The sequence below is a fragment of the Chrysemys picta genome, chromosome 6, assembly GCF_011386835.1.
Source record: "Chrysemys picta bellii isolate R12L10 chromosome 6, ASM1138683v2, whole genome shotgun sequence".
Lineage (NCBI taxonomy): Eukaryota > Metazoa > Chordata > Testudines > Emydidae > Chrysemys > Chrysemys picta.
This window is the reverse complement of record NC_088796.1, coordinates 27,620,056-27,637,718: the sequence shown is the minus strand read 5'-3', so window position 1 is coordinate 27,637,718 and position 17,663 is coordinate 27,620,056. Positions and strand designations below refer to the sequence as shown.

At 42.3% G+C, this 17,663-nt stretch overlaps 1 protein-coding gene across 4 annotated transcripts in view; it reads left to right on the top strand.

Annotated features, from left to right (window-relative positions):
- Positions 1–2,586: 2,586 nt before the first annotated feature.
- DAB2 (DAB adaptor protein 2) overlaps positions 2,587–17,663 on the top strand; it is a 40,534-nt gene continuing 25,457 nt past the window's right edge. For 2 of the 4 annotated variants that reach the window (XM_065550035.1, XM_005282149.5), the window contains exon 1: positions 2,587–2,794. The gene's annotated coding sequence lies outside the window, so the exon portion shown is untranslated. The remainder of the gene's footprint in view (positions 2,795–17,663) is intronic. The other 2 variants (XM_005282150.5, XM_005282148.5) reach the window with 1 other exon arrangement.

Genomic DNA, 17,663 nt, shown 5'->3' with positions numbered 1-17,663 from the left:
AAACCCAAACTGTCCTGTGTAGGTGACAAATCTGAGGAATTGTCACAGATTGAAGTGTCACTAGAGGAGGTTTTGGAATTAATTGATAAACTTAACAGTAACAAGTCACTGGGACCAGATGGCATTCATCCAAGAGTTCTGAAAGAACTCAAATGTGAAATTGCGGAACTATTAACTATGGTTTGTAACCTGTCCTTTAAATCAGCTTCTGTACCCAATGACTGGAAGATAGCTAATGTAATGCCAATATTTAAAAAGGTCTCTAGAGGTGATCCTGGCAATTACAGACCGGTAAGTCTAACGTCAGTACCGGGCAAATTAGGTGAAACAATAGTAAAGAATAAAATTGTCAGACACATAGAAGAACATAAATTGTTGGGCAAAAGTCAACATGGTTTCTGTAAAGGGAAATCATGTCTTACTAATCTATTAGAGTTCTTTGAAGGGGTCAACAAACATGTGGACAAGGGGAATCCAGTGGACATAGTGTACTTAGATTTCCAGAAAGCCTTTGACAAGGTCCCTCCCAAAGGCTCTTACATAAATTAAGTTGTCACGGGATAAGAGGGAAGATCCTTTCATGGATTGAGAACTGGTTAAAAGGGAACAAAGGGTAGGAATAAATGGAAAATTTTCAGAATGGAGAGGGATAACTAGTGGTGTTCCCCAAGGGTCAGTCCTAGGACCAATCCTATTCAACTTTTTCATAAATGATCTGGAGGTAAACAGTGAGGTGGCAAAGTTTGCAGATGATACTAAACTGCTCAAGATAGTTAAGATAGATCTTCAAAAAGATCTCACAAAACTAAGTGATTGGGCAACAAAATGGCAAATGAAATTTAATGTGGATAAATGTAAAGTAATGCACATTGGAAAAAATAACCCCAACAATTCATACAATATGATAGGGACTAATTTAGCTACAACTAATCAGGAAAGAGATCTTGGAGTCATCGTGGATAGTTCTCTGAAAACGTCCACACAGTGTGCAGCGGCAGTCAAAAAAGCAAACAGGATGTTAGAAATCATTCAAAAAGGGATAGAGAATAAGATGGAGAATATCTTATTGCCCTTATATAAATCCATGGTACGCCCACATCTTGAATACTGCATACAGATATGATCTTCTCATCTCAAAAAAGATACACTGGCATTAGAAAAGGTTCGGAGAAGGGCAACTAAAATGATTAGGGGTTTGGAATGGGTTCCATATGAGGAGAGATTAAAGAGGCTAGGACTTTTCAGCTTGGAAAAGAGAAGACTAAGTGGGAATATGATAGAGGTATATAAAATCATGAGTGGTGTGGAGAAAGTAAATACGGAAAAGTTCTCTACTTGTTCCCATAATATAAGAACTAGGGGCCACCAAATGAAATTAATGGGCAGCAGGTTTAAAACAAATAAAAGGAGGTTCTTCTTCACACAGCACACAGTCAACCTGTGGAACTCCTTGCCGGAGGAGGTTGTGAAGGCTAGGTCTATAACAGGGTTTAAAAGAGAACTAGATAAATTCATGGAGGTTAAGTCCATTAATGGCTATTAGCCATGATGGGTAAGGAATGGTGTCCCTAGCCTCTGTTTGTCAGAGGGTGGAGATGGATGGCAGGAGAGAGACCACTTGATCATTATCTGTTAGGTCCATTCCCTCTGGGGCACCTGGCATTGGCCACTGTCGCTGGACAGGATACTGGGCTGAATGGACCTTTGGTCTGACCCAGTATGGCCATTCTTATTTTCTTATGTTATGCTGGTGGTTTTGTATGCAGGGTTAGATGGAGACCATAAAATACACAGCACATGATTTTAATCAGTTTTAACCCCACCCCTACCCCCCAAGTGTCCAGCGATGAAATAAAGGGCATGGCATGACTTCCTCATAAAACACACCTTCCCCCACCCTAAATTTCCTAATATATATTGTAACTGGTTTGGGGGAACGGAGAGATGACAGGATCCAATACTGGGGAACAAAAACAATATAGGTGCCAAAGTCAGATCTGGATATTTAATAATAGAATATCAGGGTTGGAAGGGACCTCAAGAGGTCATCTAGTCCAACCCCCTGCTCAAAGCAGGACCAATCCCCAGACAGATTTTTGCCCCAGATCCCTAAATGACCCCCTCAAGGATTGAACTCATAACTTGATCCAGGATTTTGGTTCAGCCGGTTATAAAGTACCCAATTCATATCTGCATCTGGGTACAGATTTTTAAACACCATCTCCACAAATAAATATAAACATATGCACTTTGAGACCAGGCTTTAGATCACCTCTACACAGAGAGAGTTTGGAAGTGCTTTCTAAAAACGCATTTCAGGTTTCTCTTTATGAATTATAATACCTGCAGAATTTATAAGCTACAGACCTTCCACCCATTACTTGTGAATTCCCTCTGATTCTTTATAACACACACACCTAATTTAAAAACCTCTGAATTTCCTGCTGTGGGTTTAAATCAACCCCCTTAATGTCAGTTTGTCCTCTCTGCTGTAGTACTCATTTCATAAGAGCCCAGCAACTCTGGTTCCCTTCAGTCCTGGTTTGCAAAGGGTTAAGTTTGGAAGCACCGACACGTTGAGGGGGAGTAGCCAAGCCCAAGCAGCAAAATCATCACAGCACATTCCTGGGTAGTCCTCAGCTGCCAGCATCTGATTAAAACCATATCTCTCGCTGTGAGTGGCTAACTACACTGAAGGCTGGAATACAACTGAATATTTAACCGGGCCCACGGTGTCAGCTAGTCTGCCGGCTGTAGCCCGAGGAGTATGCACGGAATAGCACGGAACTAGTTTGTAAGTAGCTCTTCGGGAGGGTGGTTCTTCTTCTTCTTCTTCTTCTTCTTCTTCCTCCTGCTGCTGCCTTTTTTTGGAGGGGGCTCGTTGTAAAGGTCCCTGGGGTCTCTAAGACACTCTGCCCCTAGTACAGGGGGTGGAGGGGGCGTTAAGACTCCTTTCTTAAGGAAGCAACCACCAGCCTGGTCTCGATTGTGAAATTTACTCGTTCACTGGCGTGGCTGATGCCTGCCTCTGAGCCGGACGCTGCAGGGTTTGCTGGAGCAAGCCGCCCTCTGAGTGCCTGGGGCGCCTGCGGCGAGGGGTCTGAACCTCCCCATGCTGAGCTCTTGCTGTCTGCCGGGGGACTCCGACACCAACCCGGTGTCTAGCCTTTAAAATGGGCTCAAGGGAGCCAGGAGAAGGCGACGTCTCTGAACGTGAGCCCATGAATCGCCTACCAGCGGGTATTGGCCTCTGCCTCACCAAGGCTCTGATTTCTCTTGCTAGAAAAACTCCTTCCTGGGGGCTAATTGATCACGAACTCGGGGTTTATTTTGGCAACACCCCTAAGTAAAAGCTCTGGCGAAGACGGCGCCCCCACTGGCGCTAGCTCCTTTAAAGCGCTGAAACGGGCAATATTAGCAGTGCTGGGGGAGGGGATGCGAGAGACTGAATGGGTTAAATCTCGGGAGCCAGCTGTGACTGTAATGGCTTTCATAGCCTAGGACTAGTGTGTTTTTATATATAGCTGGGGAGGGTGTATTAATGCTAGTCAGTAGCATGGCGTTACTCTCAAAATAAGGCTTTAGCTAAAATTGGGTGGAAACGTCTGCATCCTGCTTGCAGGAGTCTAAAAGGGCCCGTTGGCTAAAGAAGCCCAAGAATGCCAAGCAAAATAAACAAGCATTTTCTGCAGCGAGGGGGAGGCAGGGGATTCAGACAAGAAATATATCTATATTGTGATAGTAAAATCCTGCTGTTGGTCTAGGAATAGTTTGGATGAAAGAATCTGGTCACTCTCTGCTGGGGGTGGGTGGGAGAAAAGGGTGAGACAATAACTAAGCATTTTGCCCTGAGCATCTTGTTTGGCTTTCTAATATTTGCACTTGGGGCAAGTAGGTGACTTCTCAGTAGTGATGCGTAAACTCTACAGGTGACTGACAGATCTTGTAGCAAAAAACTCTGCCTAGTGAAAGGGAGCTCCCCTTTTTAAGGATGAAATAAACAGAAATGGGTTACAGGACAAATGTGTGTCCTCACTGATCAGATTATCAAGATGACCCTCAGTGGGGGGCCTCGCAGACTGTCAGAGGCAATGTCCTTGTTCTGAGCAATAGTAGATTGGTTACACCGAGCCTCTAAATAAATTCTACTGTAGGCAAACAATACCTTTAGGACACCATTCTCTCCACTACTCAACACACTTAAAAACAGCAGCACACTTAATTAGTTAAACAAGCTAGGAAATGATCGTTCTCCAGTGAGACAGGATGATTGTATAGCTGGGTGGCCTAGCAAGAGCAAAACCTGTCCCTTGCAGAGACTGGCCTCCTCCCCTTTAAAAAGCCACAAATATTTCCCCTTATCCCCTTTCTCAATGTTGCTGTGACTTCCCCAGTTGTCTAGGTAAGGAAAAGTGGTCTTAATACAGGATAAAATGCCTGAAATTAGGACACTGTGTAGAAGCCTGAGTACCTAGAACAAGAACTGTACAAATCCCAAAGTTCTAAGCTGCATATAGCATGATCTCTCTTCAGCAGAGATGTGCACATGGTTGAAATCCCCCTTTGAGGGGTGGGCAGGGACACTATAGAAGGGAAGAGTTTTCATAACCAATGAAGGAAATGTTAAGAACAGGCACTGGTGCCTTTTTAATATTGTTCTGGTGGCAAGTAGCACTTGTACTTACTAACCTTAACAAATGCATGTTCTGAGATGTTCACCCCCTTCAGTTTATAACTCCAATATTACAGGTTACAAAGTAACAGAAATTGGGATGGTGAAAAATAGTTAGTTCATTCACAGAAGCTAAAGATTTGATTCCAGACTCAGTTCTGGAGCAAATCTTTAACCATATGAAAAAGGAATCTGCTGTAAGATTCCTCAAAATTGGGCTTCAAAATAGGGTCCCTAGGGCAATAGATGATTCTCCCCTATCCTTCCCATCTGCAAAATCAGAGTACCATCTTATGAACTATCTTGGAAAACATGGTGTATATAGGCTCTTGTCCTTTGCAAACTTCTGAAATTGCCAAATGTCTTGGGTTTGAAATACGAATGATATTCCTACCTCTGAAATGGAACCAACCACTACTATAAACAGAATCCCCAAAAGTATGCGAGATGCAAATTGAGACAGGTGAGCCACAGGAATAAAGCCTTAATTGGAGAAGGTGAGTAAGACTGAGGAAAAGGTTGGTGTAAATAGGAGAGCATTCCCAAGTCACTAGGGCCTTTACTCTAGGCCCCATTTACTGCTTGACCTTTAGTCCTGAAGAATAGACCAAATTTAAGACTTGTTGAAATTCAGATTCACTCAACTCATCAACATTTCAGGTGACTTTAATACCTTTTACCATCTTCTCTCCTCCTGTTTGGTAACTGCTATTAGAGTTTGCTAGCGCATGACTTACCTTTTGCAATGATGGGACTGATAGTAAGAGGCAATGCCAGTTAAAACAAACTATTAATTAAGCACCAGTTGTCTGTTCGTTTGGCATGCTATCCACAGGAAGATGTGGTGGTCCTAACCCCAGAGAATTTAATCAGTTGTGACTGCTATAAATTTTTTTAATGGTAATGTCTCCCTAACACTTCATAGGAAGTTTTCTTGAGGGAAGAAAGGCATGTCCAATAGCCATTATTGGGTGGCATGGAGACCTAGCAGGAGCATGGCAAGTATTTCTTGCAGCTGTCTTCAGTGTTTAGAACTCTAAGGTGGGGGAGGGAGGAGCCAGAGCTTTGTCAGTAAAGATCTACTTCAGGCAGCGGAGAGCTGTCTAACCCTATACCTCTAGTCATCTAAGTCAATAATACTTGGCTTCAAGGAGGGGGATTGTGGTCTCCCATCTCTCAGCAGCCTGCCCAGCTGGAACTAGAAGCTGTGGATGTCCAAGGTGAAATGGGGTAGTCCTGTAATCTTTGAGTACTGTTGCCAGGCCCACAGGTTTCCTATCTTTTTGATGAGCTGCATGCTTCTAGGACACTTGGGTGGTCTCTTGGGCTGACCCAGCACTCTGGGATGCATGTGGACTGCATTCAGCAGTGCCAGCAATTTGGATGACATTACTGTCCATTATGAGAGCACTCAAAGCAATAGACTCCTTTATTGGCCACTTTAGAGACTTTCTCGCAGTCAGTGAAAGTAAGCTCCCTCAGGCTTGGGGAGTGATGAGGGCAATATGTTGTCCTTACTAGTGCCTATCTATCAGTAAGATCCAGATCTACTGCCCAATTTAACGAACCACAGCCTTCAGTGCATAGCTAGATTAATGTCCCAAGTATCCTTCAGATAAGAAATCCTGAAAACTTCAATGGAAGAAACTGTTCCTTTCTAATAGGAAGAATCTTAAGATCAGAGGTTGGACAATGTTGAGCTTACTCCCACTGGGAATAACACATGAACAGAGCTGGCAGTCCTAGACTGGCTTTTGGAACAGGTGTAATAGAAAGTAATCATGGCTAACTGACATACCAATCAACTTGATGTCCTTGAACTCAAGTCTCTTGCAGGACTGTATGCTGAGGCTAGCCAGGTTACTGCAGAGGACATCTTGTCACCACTCTTTTTGACAGTGTACAAATGCTGATATAAACAGCTAAAATTCCCTTAGCAGACTTGGGGAGGAAGGTGCCTCTCCAGAGTATCAGAGGGCTCACTAGCTGGAGGTGAGGTGGGAGGGTGGTGGCTAAGGAATGCCTGCTATAAATGAGTTGAGTGGACTGCCAGAACATCATGGTCTTGGGATTTAAAACACACTGGATACAGATGTTCTGAAATATCTAATACACTGCATTAACAATATCTACAACAGACCTTGCACTGATACAGCTTGTGTATAGGCAACTAAACTGGCTCTACTTTCTTGTGTAGGTGAGCTTTGTTCAACACTTACCTAGGCCTCTTCCTTCTAATACTTAACTTTCTACACACAAATCCCACTGACCCAGGCTTGCCCTGGGAGTAGAGAACTCCTCAGAATGAAGCATTGCTGACAAGATATGTATGACCTGATATAAGTGAAGGGAACCCACCCCCCAACACTGCAAAATGATCTAGGGTTAAACACTTGATAAAACTCCCTACAGGCCTTCACTCCCTCTAATTGTCTCCTAAAGTAACAAACAGAAGGATAATACATGTCCTCTTAATATAACACTTTCAGTCCAGCAGGACCCATTAAGGACAGCACATTGGCCTTGACTGAATTTCCTCCCTTTCTACTAGTTCATATTAGATCCTTATAGGATGAGACAGTGATTCACTGGATGGGGAGTATTATATTAAAAAATAAGGTTCAGTGACTGTACACAATTCAGGAGGCTTTAAAAAAAGATACTGACTGGACACTTGTACTGCTCTCTTGCAGGGCAGGGAACAAGATACTAGCTAACAATTTTTACCTTAATACATGATGACTAAAGTGCCATGTAACTGCAAACATTCTGCTTCAGAGAATCATAACATCTCCAACTACTGTGGAATTTTGTCACATGACAAAGTATAAGACTTGTCCTATGATAGGCAGACAAGATGAATAAGAGTACTGAAGGGATTACAATGAGACCAGTAATTCACTAAATCTCAGATCTGGTAGTACAGTAACCCTTCCTTGTGATCAACTCTTACAACTCCAATAGAGCCAGGGATCATATACAAGGCCAAATAACCTCCTATCTTGAAATGCAAAAAACTGGAGGAGGCAGTCTGTTTTCTGCAGCAGCAGATTATAAAGTATTCAAACTGCAAACACTTGTTAGACTGAAGCTGATTTGCAAGATGGGGCTTCTGAGCAGGGTTCAAAGCTGGTACCTATCATCCTCCCACATAGGAGATGAGCCCCATCTCCAGGCACTTGTGAGGTAGCTAAAATTCTCATTTTCAAAGGGTGATGGGGGACAAGGTGGTCCTAGAGGTGACTGATTTGTGAAAAAGTACAAAGGAAGCCTGTCAGAATTAGAACTTGGAGTTCTTGACTGCTAAACCCAGGCTGTCTCCCTGTAAGTCTTCCTTAGAGGGAGTACGTGTTCTAGAAAGTTACTGTCTTGTGTCAAGGAAGATCTTGCAGTCTGCCAGTAATGTCTAATGGGAGAATCCATATGCAGTTGTAAAATGTTGAATAACTACCTAAGGAAGCCCACTGAAAGACATAAAAATGTTGAGGCAGAGAACCGTTCAGATGAGAACCTCCCCTGTAGATGCCTTTTAGACAGATCAGACACTAGTCTTGACTATAGTAGTTGCAGAAGGAAGTATAAACAAGTGCTTCCAGTTACTCCTTTTGGCAAAGGCAACAGTGGCACCACAAATTCCCACTTAGACTATCAGTGATGTACAACTCTGCAGGCCCCTAGAGATTTATCCTTGTATCTGATCAAGCAGTTAGCAAATCTCCCTAGGACACTAGTCTATATAGACTAGACTCTAGCACTGGAAGATGCCCAGATATTAGTGAGGAGTACAGTACATAAACAAGCATGTGACAAACATCTCACTGCTTCATGTGTGATTCACTTTTATCTGTACTGACCAAGGGTACATCTACAGAAGGATAAAAGCCCATGGCATGGCTGTGGCTGGCCTAGATCAGCTGACTTGGGCTCTGGAGCTGGAAGCAGGGGAGGGGAAATTGCTATGTAGACACTTGGGCTGCAGCCCAAGCTCTGGGACCCTGAAGGGTGGTGGGTCCCAGAGCTTGGGCTGTAGCCCTGAGCCTGAATGTACACTACTCCTCTCTCTCTCTCTCTCTCTCTCACTCACACACACACACACACCAACCAACCATCCCAGAGCTGAAGCCTGAGTCAGCTGACTTGGGTCAGCTGTATGTATTTTATTCCTGTGTAGACATGATCATATTGAAGTAGACTTGATATTCAATTTGCTTTTCCAGATTGACCATTCGTAGCTATTATGACTTTTCATGAAGTACTGGTTTTCTTCTCTATAGAAACTCTTCTGTAGGCCAAATTCTAAGCACTTGCTGAATAATCCATTCTGTGCTCGGATCCTGAGCATAATGCAAATTCTCAATCAAATCCTAGCCCAAAGGTTTTTAACTATTAACTTAGATCACACTACTCTTAAACACCACAAGGGTGATGGCAGAAAATAGGATTTACTGCAACTGTCATGGACAGTTGGAGCATCTGCATAGTACACCATGGCAGGCTGTGCAGAAGATATGCAATAATCCTATCTCATTTCTAATGAAATAGTCACATGCCTGAACTGCAAAGAGGACTATCTCAATGTTGGCAGATTTTGATTGCATCTTGTGAGAACACTAACTGCTTCAATGTAGGGGGAAGTCTCAACTTTATTGGGACAGTGGGGAACCCTGGGATGGCAGAGTTCTTAGAAGAAACCTCTTCTCACCACTTAGAGTAAATTCTATCTATAGGGTATGCTTCTTGAGCTACAATTCTGGTGGAGGTGAAATGGCTCTGAGCTATTCACGTGCTAAAATTCTTTGTTTACATGAGTTATAATGCACTTAGTCTGAGTTAAATTGACTTAACTGAGCAACACTAAAGTAGTGAAGATCCACAACAAATAGTGAAATAGAACTATAAGGACTGACGGTCGAGGCTTAAAGCAACAAACATATCTATGACCGGTTTCAGAGTAGCAGCCGTGTTAGTCTGTATCCGCAAAAAGAACAGGAGTGCTTGTGGCACCTTAGAGACTAACAAATTTATTAGAGCATAAGCTTTTGTGGACTACAGCCCAAGTGGGCTTAGATTATCCACTTTTGCCCAAGTGGGCTGTAGTCCACGAAAGCTTATGCTCTAATAAATTTGTTAGTCTCTAAGGTGCCACAAGCACTCCTGTTCTTCTTTAAACATATCTGTACACTTCAGAAACTACATAGTCTTATGAGACTATTTAGGACCCTTGAAGCTTCATATTAAAAGCTGCTTATAGGATTGAAGAGATCCATACCGAGGAGAAACTCTAGCTTCCAACTTCTGGATCTTGACAAACTCTTGTCTAAAGCTTCTTAGTACACACTGAAAATATCTACCTTTGTCACCTATATTTAAATGACCCAGAACTGCAATAGCCACAAAGCCATTTTGCCCTTTATTCAATTAGCTTCAGATGGGATAAGAGCATTGTGCAGATAAGCCTGGGGCAGAATCAGGCAAATTGCTTCCAATTATTCATATCTGAATAAGTCATTGGCATGACTTACAGTAAAATCCTGGGTGCTGCTAAGAACGAAGTAAACAGCCAGTAAGCAGAATGCTGTTCCAACTTATAGATGCTGTATCTTTTTCTGGAGCTTGGTGACCAGTTAGGAACTAGTACAAAGATTTGGGTATGCTTATATTCATGGAGTTATTAACCAATATTAGAAACTGGCCAAAACCTGTTCCCATAGAAAGCTGGCTATTGAATCTCTTCCAACCAGTTCTCCTAAACATGTACAAATTCCTTAGAATGTCACATGTTTGAGAACAGATTTGTAATATGTCAAAATCCTTTAAACTGCTGAACAGCAAGTTCATTTGGAGATCTGTTAGATGAGTAGGCAACAGATGCCTGGCTTTAGTTTAAAAACAACCTGAAATTTATGTAAATGCTGACTAAGCTATGTTCTTGTATTTCCTGGATTCTTAAAATCAAATGCTAAGTAAAGACCAGAAAACTGGTGGGATGATACCATGAGAACAGACTGTCCTGATCAGTTGATGGAGCAACAGCTAGTAAACTAGGCTGATATGGGAAAGGCATTTGGATAGTGGGTCACTGGAATGACTTCTTGTTGCCTGTACTAAGACCTTGGAGTACATGAGTCTCTCACAAATTAACCCCTGTGGCCACCATGGTTTGGTCACTGGCTTCACAGCCCTTTTTTTAAAGTTCAGCAACCAAAAACTAAACCAGGGAACAGGCTCCCCATCACTACCTCTTCATCGCAATTAAATATTGCGTCCAGTGTCAGCAGTACTAGAGTCAGCACAGTGGCACAGGAGGAAACTACACCGTATCTTCTAAAACACATCCCACAATAAATGTTGACAAAGAATAGCCTACAGAGGCAGGCATGTGACCCTTGTCATAAGGATACACCTTTGTGAGATAGGCCTAAACCCTGAACAGGACTGACTCATGTAGCTCATTTAAATGACAGTGAGACAAAACACTTACTAGAAAAGCATTGTCTCAAATGACTATCTTAAGTGTTGTGAACTTTACTTTTGTAAACTCGCTTTGACCAGCAGTGTTGTGATTGCTTAGACCTCAAGGCAAAAGCTGATATTTGTGAAAGGTCACCAAATGTCTGACAGTAGCTAGACTAAAACTGATTGTAGCAACTTTGAGATGAGCTTGCCATCAACATTAACTTGGATTATGGCCCCTTTTTAAAAACCTCCAGTCCTTTGGAAAGGGGGAAAGAGGAAGGACTCTTAGTGGCTGGTGGGGAGGGGAGCCAAGCATTTATGCCTGGTGTGAAAAGAATGACTAGTAGTAAATGGCATACCAAAAATGATTCTAGTGTGAGTGATTCAACAGTTTGTGATAGTCTTCCATGGTTAGAGATAAGACAAGTGAACTGAATAAACTGCAGTATGTATCTTATGAGTTTTTAAACAAACTTAGTATTAGTGGATAATCTAAGCAACTCTACCCAGATGTAAAGACACTTTTCTCAACCTGTGTATTTAATTTAAACATTAGCTTTAACAAAATTAATTTGCTTTAAAAGGCAAGGTGTCCATTGGCCACCATCAAGACTCAGCTTGCATCTGGATTTTGGTTGCTTGAGTCTTCACATCTGGTTCTAGTGGAACATATAGAAAAAACAGTTCACCAAATTACAGCTGGTGGAGATGACAAAGCTCTGGGTCAGTCTCATGCAACCTGCCTCATCTTTCCTAGATGTAGGCAAGAGACAAACATGTATTGCCAAAAATGCAGTGTGGTGTAAAGTATTCCCCTTAAAAGGGAAATGCTACGTAAGCAGGCTTCTTCTGAAGCCTGCTGTATTTTCACTCTGATACCCCCATAATGTCATTGGGACACTAAAATGGAAATTCATTTAAATTTCTCTGAAATGAGAACCAGAAAGGTAAATTGGTAATCCACCCCCCCCCCCACACACACACACACACACGTCACTTCAGGGGAATGAACTGTGATCTGTAGTGAGGTCCCTGAGGAGGCTAACCCCACTAGGGTCTCAGATTAGGCTCTGCCCCCATGTCTGTTAGACTGCTTGCTGGCTGACTGGTACCACTTTCTGATCATAAGGGGGGAAAGTTCAGTTCTTACTCAGCAGGTCATGTCACAATCTAAGCTGTTGCACTACAGTAGGTTCATTCAATTTAAAGTGTAAACTTGATGCCCTTGTCCACTCAAAGCATACAGTGCTCTAGCATTTTGGGTGCTTTAATAATGAAGCAAAACACTTCCAATATAGCACTTCAACTTTCCAGATGTGCACAAAAGACCCTGTTCAAAAGACAGATGTATCTGAATAGTGCATTCATTTTTTCTAATTCACTAATGCTTGCACAATGCCTTTCAAGGTTATGCAGTGCATTACCAATGAAACAGCGTTTAAACAGAAAAATGTGCAACATTAGCATCCAGTCTAGAGATTTATGTGAATAATTGTCATTGTTGGTCAAGCCACACAGGGACCTACATGAATATGCTATTGTGTAGCAGAAGCTGCCCCAAGTATTAGTGTCCTGATAGTATCAATGATTATTTCAGAATCTCTCATGAGAGCAGCATGTTTCTCTCTACCCTGTTTCAGCTTATTCCACTAACTTTATTTACTAAATTAACCCACTTGTAGGGAGAGTGCTCCTATTAAAATAAAAAAAAATACTGAAGAGCTGCCAGGCAAACTGCAGCATCTCTTAAAAATAGATTTCTTCACATGTGCCACTGGAAACTGACAATATCATCCAATAGCTATGTAATGGACTAAAGATGTCCTTTTGGCAAAAATTTAATGGTATCTTTATGCAGCTGCTGTTAATAGTGTTCCTGACTATTGGGTTGTAGTGCCTGTCTTCTCCAGACTCACTTAGTAAGAGCTGAAGCAGAGTACAAAAATACAAGCTTTCTAAACTACTAGGAATTCAAATGACTAACAGTTTGGGAGAAAACACTGCCTTACAAAACTATGTTCCTAGTACTTAAATTATTGCAGCAGTTCTGGCAACTTCCCTTATTCCCAACAGGATATGTTGGAGTTGGCAATAAAGCCTTGCTTTCCTGTCCTCTCTTAGCTTCCTGGGTTCTAATTCAAGGTTAATATTTACATGCAATAACTCTTTCAGCTATAGCAAGCACTTGCAGACCAAGGGACAATGAAGAAGCACATGCTGTGAGGAGGACAAAGTACTAGGCAGTCTAGCAGAGATGTTTACTTTCCTGTCAGTTTTTCCTCTGGCCTCTCCATGTTTCCCCAATTTTTTCCTTTCTCCACACAATTTAACTCTCATGGTCCTTGATGCAGGGCCAGAAATGCAATTATTTCAGTTTCTATAAATGGCAGGTGAATTCTCTGCTTAACATAGTTCTCTTGTTACCTCAGTTTCCAAATAGCAGCACAAGCTATGAAGAGGGATGCTATGTCCATAATAGAGGTTTGCAAAATCTAATTGCACAACTATTTGAAACAAAATGCCATCCTAAAGTAATGGTAGTACTGTAGCTTATTGGCCACAATCCTAAAATAAACTGAAGCTGCTATCCACAGAGCCTAGAAACTTCTGAGGAAACAAAGCCTTTGAAATGGTTCTTAACCATCTGTATTTCTTGTTCAATGATTCTTGGAATATCTTAGCCTTTCAAGAAGTCAGCCTGCCTTGCTACAGGTCTGAAGAGCATGGTAAAACTAATCTTAATTATCAGGTGGATAAGCTCCACTAAAATGCTTGAGTTAAGACACAGCCTCCCACTGGCATACAAGATGCATACTCTTTTGGGTGTGGGGTTGTACTTAATAGTCTGAAATACCTAGATTTCCTTGAACCGCGCTGAAATCTCAGCAGGATTTCCTGCCTTGAGGTAGATGGCTGCATGGGACATATCTTACTATGAGGGTTCTTATCAACAAACATGTCTGCTATGTGAGGTGCTGTGCTACCCCTCTCTCCCTTCTCCCCTCCCCCCCATGCCATATGTGCATGCTGAATGCTCACTCTTTATACATGGTCCAGCACTAAATACATTTCACCCCACAGGATCCTGACAGGAGTGCTAGGCAAGTTCTGTTTCTGAGACTGATCTCAGTATTACATCAGAAGTAGAAGCATCAAGATAGGAACCTCAAATTAAGGAGAATCCTAAGACTAATAGTGGGTGGGTGTGTGGTTTTTTTTTTTTTTTTTTTTTTTTTTAATGCAATAGTCTGCCCCTCTCCAGACCATACCTTAGGAGTCTGGATGTTCCACTTAGTGGAACAATTTCTGACCATAGCTGCTGAGGGCCAAACTCTACCTCACTTACACTAGTGTAAAACTCAGAAGTATGAGGGCCAAATTTCTCAAGTGTCTGAGGTCTAGCCTATTCAAACTTTTTTCTAACTCTCCAATAACTCAGCTGAATTACTTGCTGCTTCCTCTTTCAATTAATATTTTTAAGCTTTTAACTGAAAGAAGCATGAGAAACTGGCACAATGAAAAATACAAACATTTCCCTGAAATAATTCTTTAAATTAAAGAAGTGTAAAATTAAAGGACTAGAAGTCACATTTGAAGGGCTTTAGATCCCAATAGCTAAAGGGATGGGGGCAGAAGAGGAAATACATACAAATGTGGCCCTCTTTCCAGTGCTATTGTAGACAAGGCTTCATAAAGGGCTGGCAACTAATAGTCAGTGCAATGTATTCTGTATACATATGCTGAAGGTGCAGATTTTGAGTTTCTTCCCAGATCAATCCTACTCCTGGATTAGATGACATGCACAGTACAGTATATGAAGTTGCCATGTCTGGTTGTGTGCACCTGCCCTGTTTTGTTTGAGTGGTGATAAAGCAAGAGCAGATCTCAAAGTGATCTCGTCTCAGCTTTCAAAGTGTTAGCTGCTGTACAATCTAAGGCCAAAATACAGAGTGGCCTTGTTTCCACTACTATCAGTAAAAACCATGTTTCCAGGTGTTCTACTTGCTTTGTGGAAGACTCTAGCATCAACAGTGGAATACAATACTGCATGCACCTAACACATAAAGCCACCTGTTTTTGTTTGTTGTGCAGCCTTCAAAGCAAGGTGGACTCATGTATGTATAGTAGGGTGGTCTTGGCAGGCAATCAACAGCCAGTTAATGGGATTAATTGTGCATCACTTTATCCCCTGAGTCTTAAGCACTTGCTTCTTCCAAAGACTGATAGTCTTTATCTGAAAGCTTCAGACCCATCTGACAAATTATTTGCCCCATATGTAACCAATTGGTGGTTAAGTTATGGCTCTTGTGGGAATACTTTCTCCTTCTTGAGTTAAATGGCTTGTAGTGCCCTAGTTGCTGACTTATTCAGAGCAGTCCCTAGTGGATGCCTTTACTTCATCATTGAACTAATGGCATCTGATCTATCCTGTTGCAAAGAGCTTTTGGATAAGTACTCACCTGTGAATACTACTCTTGTGGCACTGCATGACATTGCAGCAACCAAAGAGTTACTCAGTTATATACAAAGTGGTTGCCAAAACAAACTAAAATAGCAGTTGCTATTTGACTTTTTAACTTGGCCATATGTTGACTTCAACTTAGCCTTGGTCTGTCTAGGTTCTCACTGGTCTCTGACTTGGCTTCAAACTGGAGTAGGACTTTCAAGAGAACTAGATTGAGAATAAGTGTCCTGTACAACAGTAATAAAACAGTGCAGCTCACCTGCTGATCTTAATAATCAATATCGTTCTCCCTGGGCTAGAGAATACCTTGAACACTAGAAGCACTAGCTGGCCCAAATGATCACACCTGGCTGGATTACCCAATAAGTCTTCAGCTTCTGTTAAGAGTGCAGGGACTACTTGAACATCAGACCCTCCCCTCAAGAGGAATGTGGCGAGGGGAAAGGTAGTGTGGTGCACAACTTCAAGTCAAAGTTCCTCTATCTACATCTCCTCCCTATTTCTGGCTAGGCATGTATAGCTTCTGAAAATGGCAAGCCCCCTTGGCTCAGTTAGGGCACATTTTACTGGGTAGTTATAGCTTAACCTGAATCACCTCCTAGATCCTAGAAACCCTAAGTTAAAATTAGGGTGACCACCTGTCCCAAATTAGGCAGGGGAGTCCCAAAATGCAGAGTTCAAGTCTTGGGCTGAAGAACTCAGGACAGCATTTGTCCTGGATTCTCCACAGCTCTGCTTGGCACCTTCCTGAGGCTCAGGTGGGACCAGCCTCTTCCTGGGTGGCAGGACTGCTCTCTGGCACCCTGCCCTGGGCAGGTGGAGGGTCCATGGCTCCCCACAGCAGCCTGGACTCCCTGAGCAACTCTTACCATGGCCCAGCTCTGGCTTCTGGCCTCGGCAGGGCCATTGAGGGGTGGAGGGGGAGAAGGGGATCCAGCATGTATCCCACTTCTGAAAAGGTGGTCACCCTACTTAAAATACCCCTTGTTCATTGCATTATCTCTAAAGTGGTTACACAAGTCTGGGAGTACTCGTACAGCACAAGGTCTTCTCAGACCACTAAACCGTTATAGTTAATGAAATTCTTTAAACTAAATATGGTACTTTTTTTTTTTTGAGCTACTCTTGAGGCTCATCTTAAAGAGTAAAGAAGCCCAACTCACTAAAACATTAACTTTGCAATAGTCTAACCTTTGCACATTCCTGAACATCTGGCTCAGCAGGAAAAATGACTGAGTCTCCCAGCTAGCTGAGTGAGAGTGCGTCCCATGGCATGGTAAATGACTTCCAAAACTGTTTAACTGTGCATCAAATGTGTTGCTTTTTGCAATAAAATCTGAAGGACCACGTTCTGGAGTAAAATACTGGCACACCATAGTTTTCAAATATCTGTTCCAGGACAGGGATACAATAAGCCAACACAGAGAGAGCTATTTCAAACCTGGCTCAAAATGCAACCTGCAAACCTGGCTCATTCCCAGATTCATAATAGTCTTCAGTGGAAGCTTTGTACAGTATGCATTTGCTATTGGCTTTGGACAATCTAGTTAGAAACTGGACACCCCCTCTGTAGGCAAAAACATAATCTGACTTCCACAGTGAAAATGGATCCAATCTTTCCTATCTAAGCCTTAGGAATACTCTAAAGAGACTCCTTGGAACCTAAACTGGTGCATAAGCTTCCAAAAGGAGTGGGGAAATAGAATTACCCTATCAGTGGGGGAGCACATACCTGCAATGGTAAGACTCTTCTGAGTAAGAGAAGGCAGCTTCAATCCTTGGGTATATAAACTGTGTAGGAACAGATCTCCAGAAAGTAATCACTTGCCTTTGGTGGACCATTTTTCAGTGGAGCCTCACTCCGGCATATCTTGGCTTTCTAAGGAGGGCAGTTGTCCATTTGCTCATCAAAATAGTACTTCATCCCCTTTGGTTGCTGCCTCCCTGACTCAACCTACTTATTGAGAACCATTCATTTAAGTTGGGCTTATATTAACTGTTCTCAATAAGAACTGGTTAACTGACCTCTCAAAGCAGTTGTCAGTAGGGAATCCTAATAATCAGATGGGT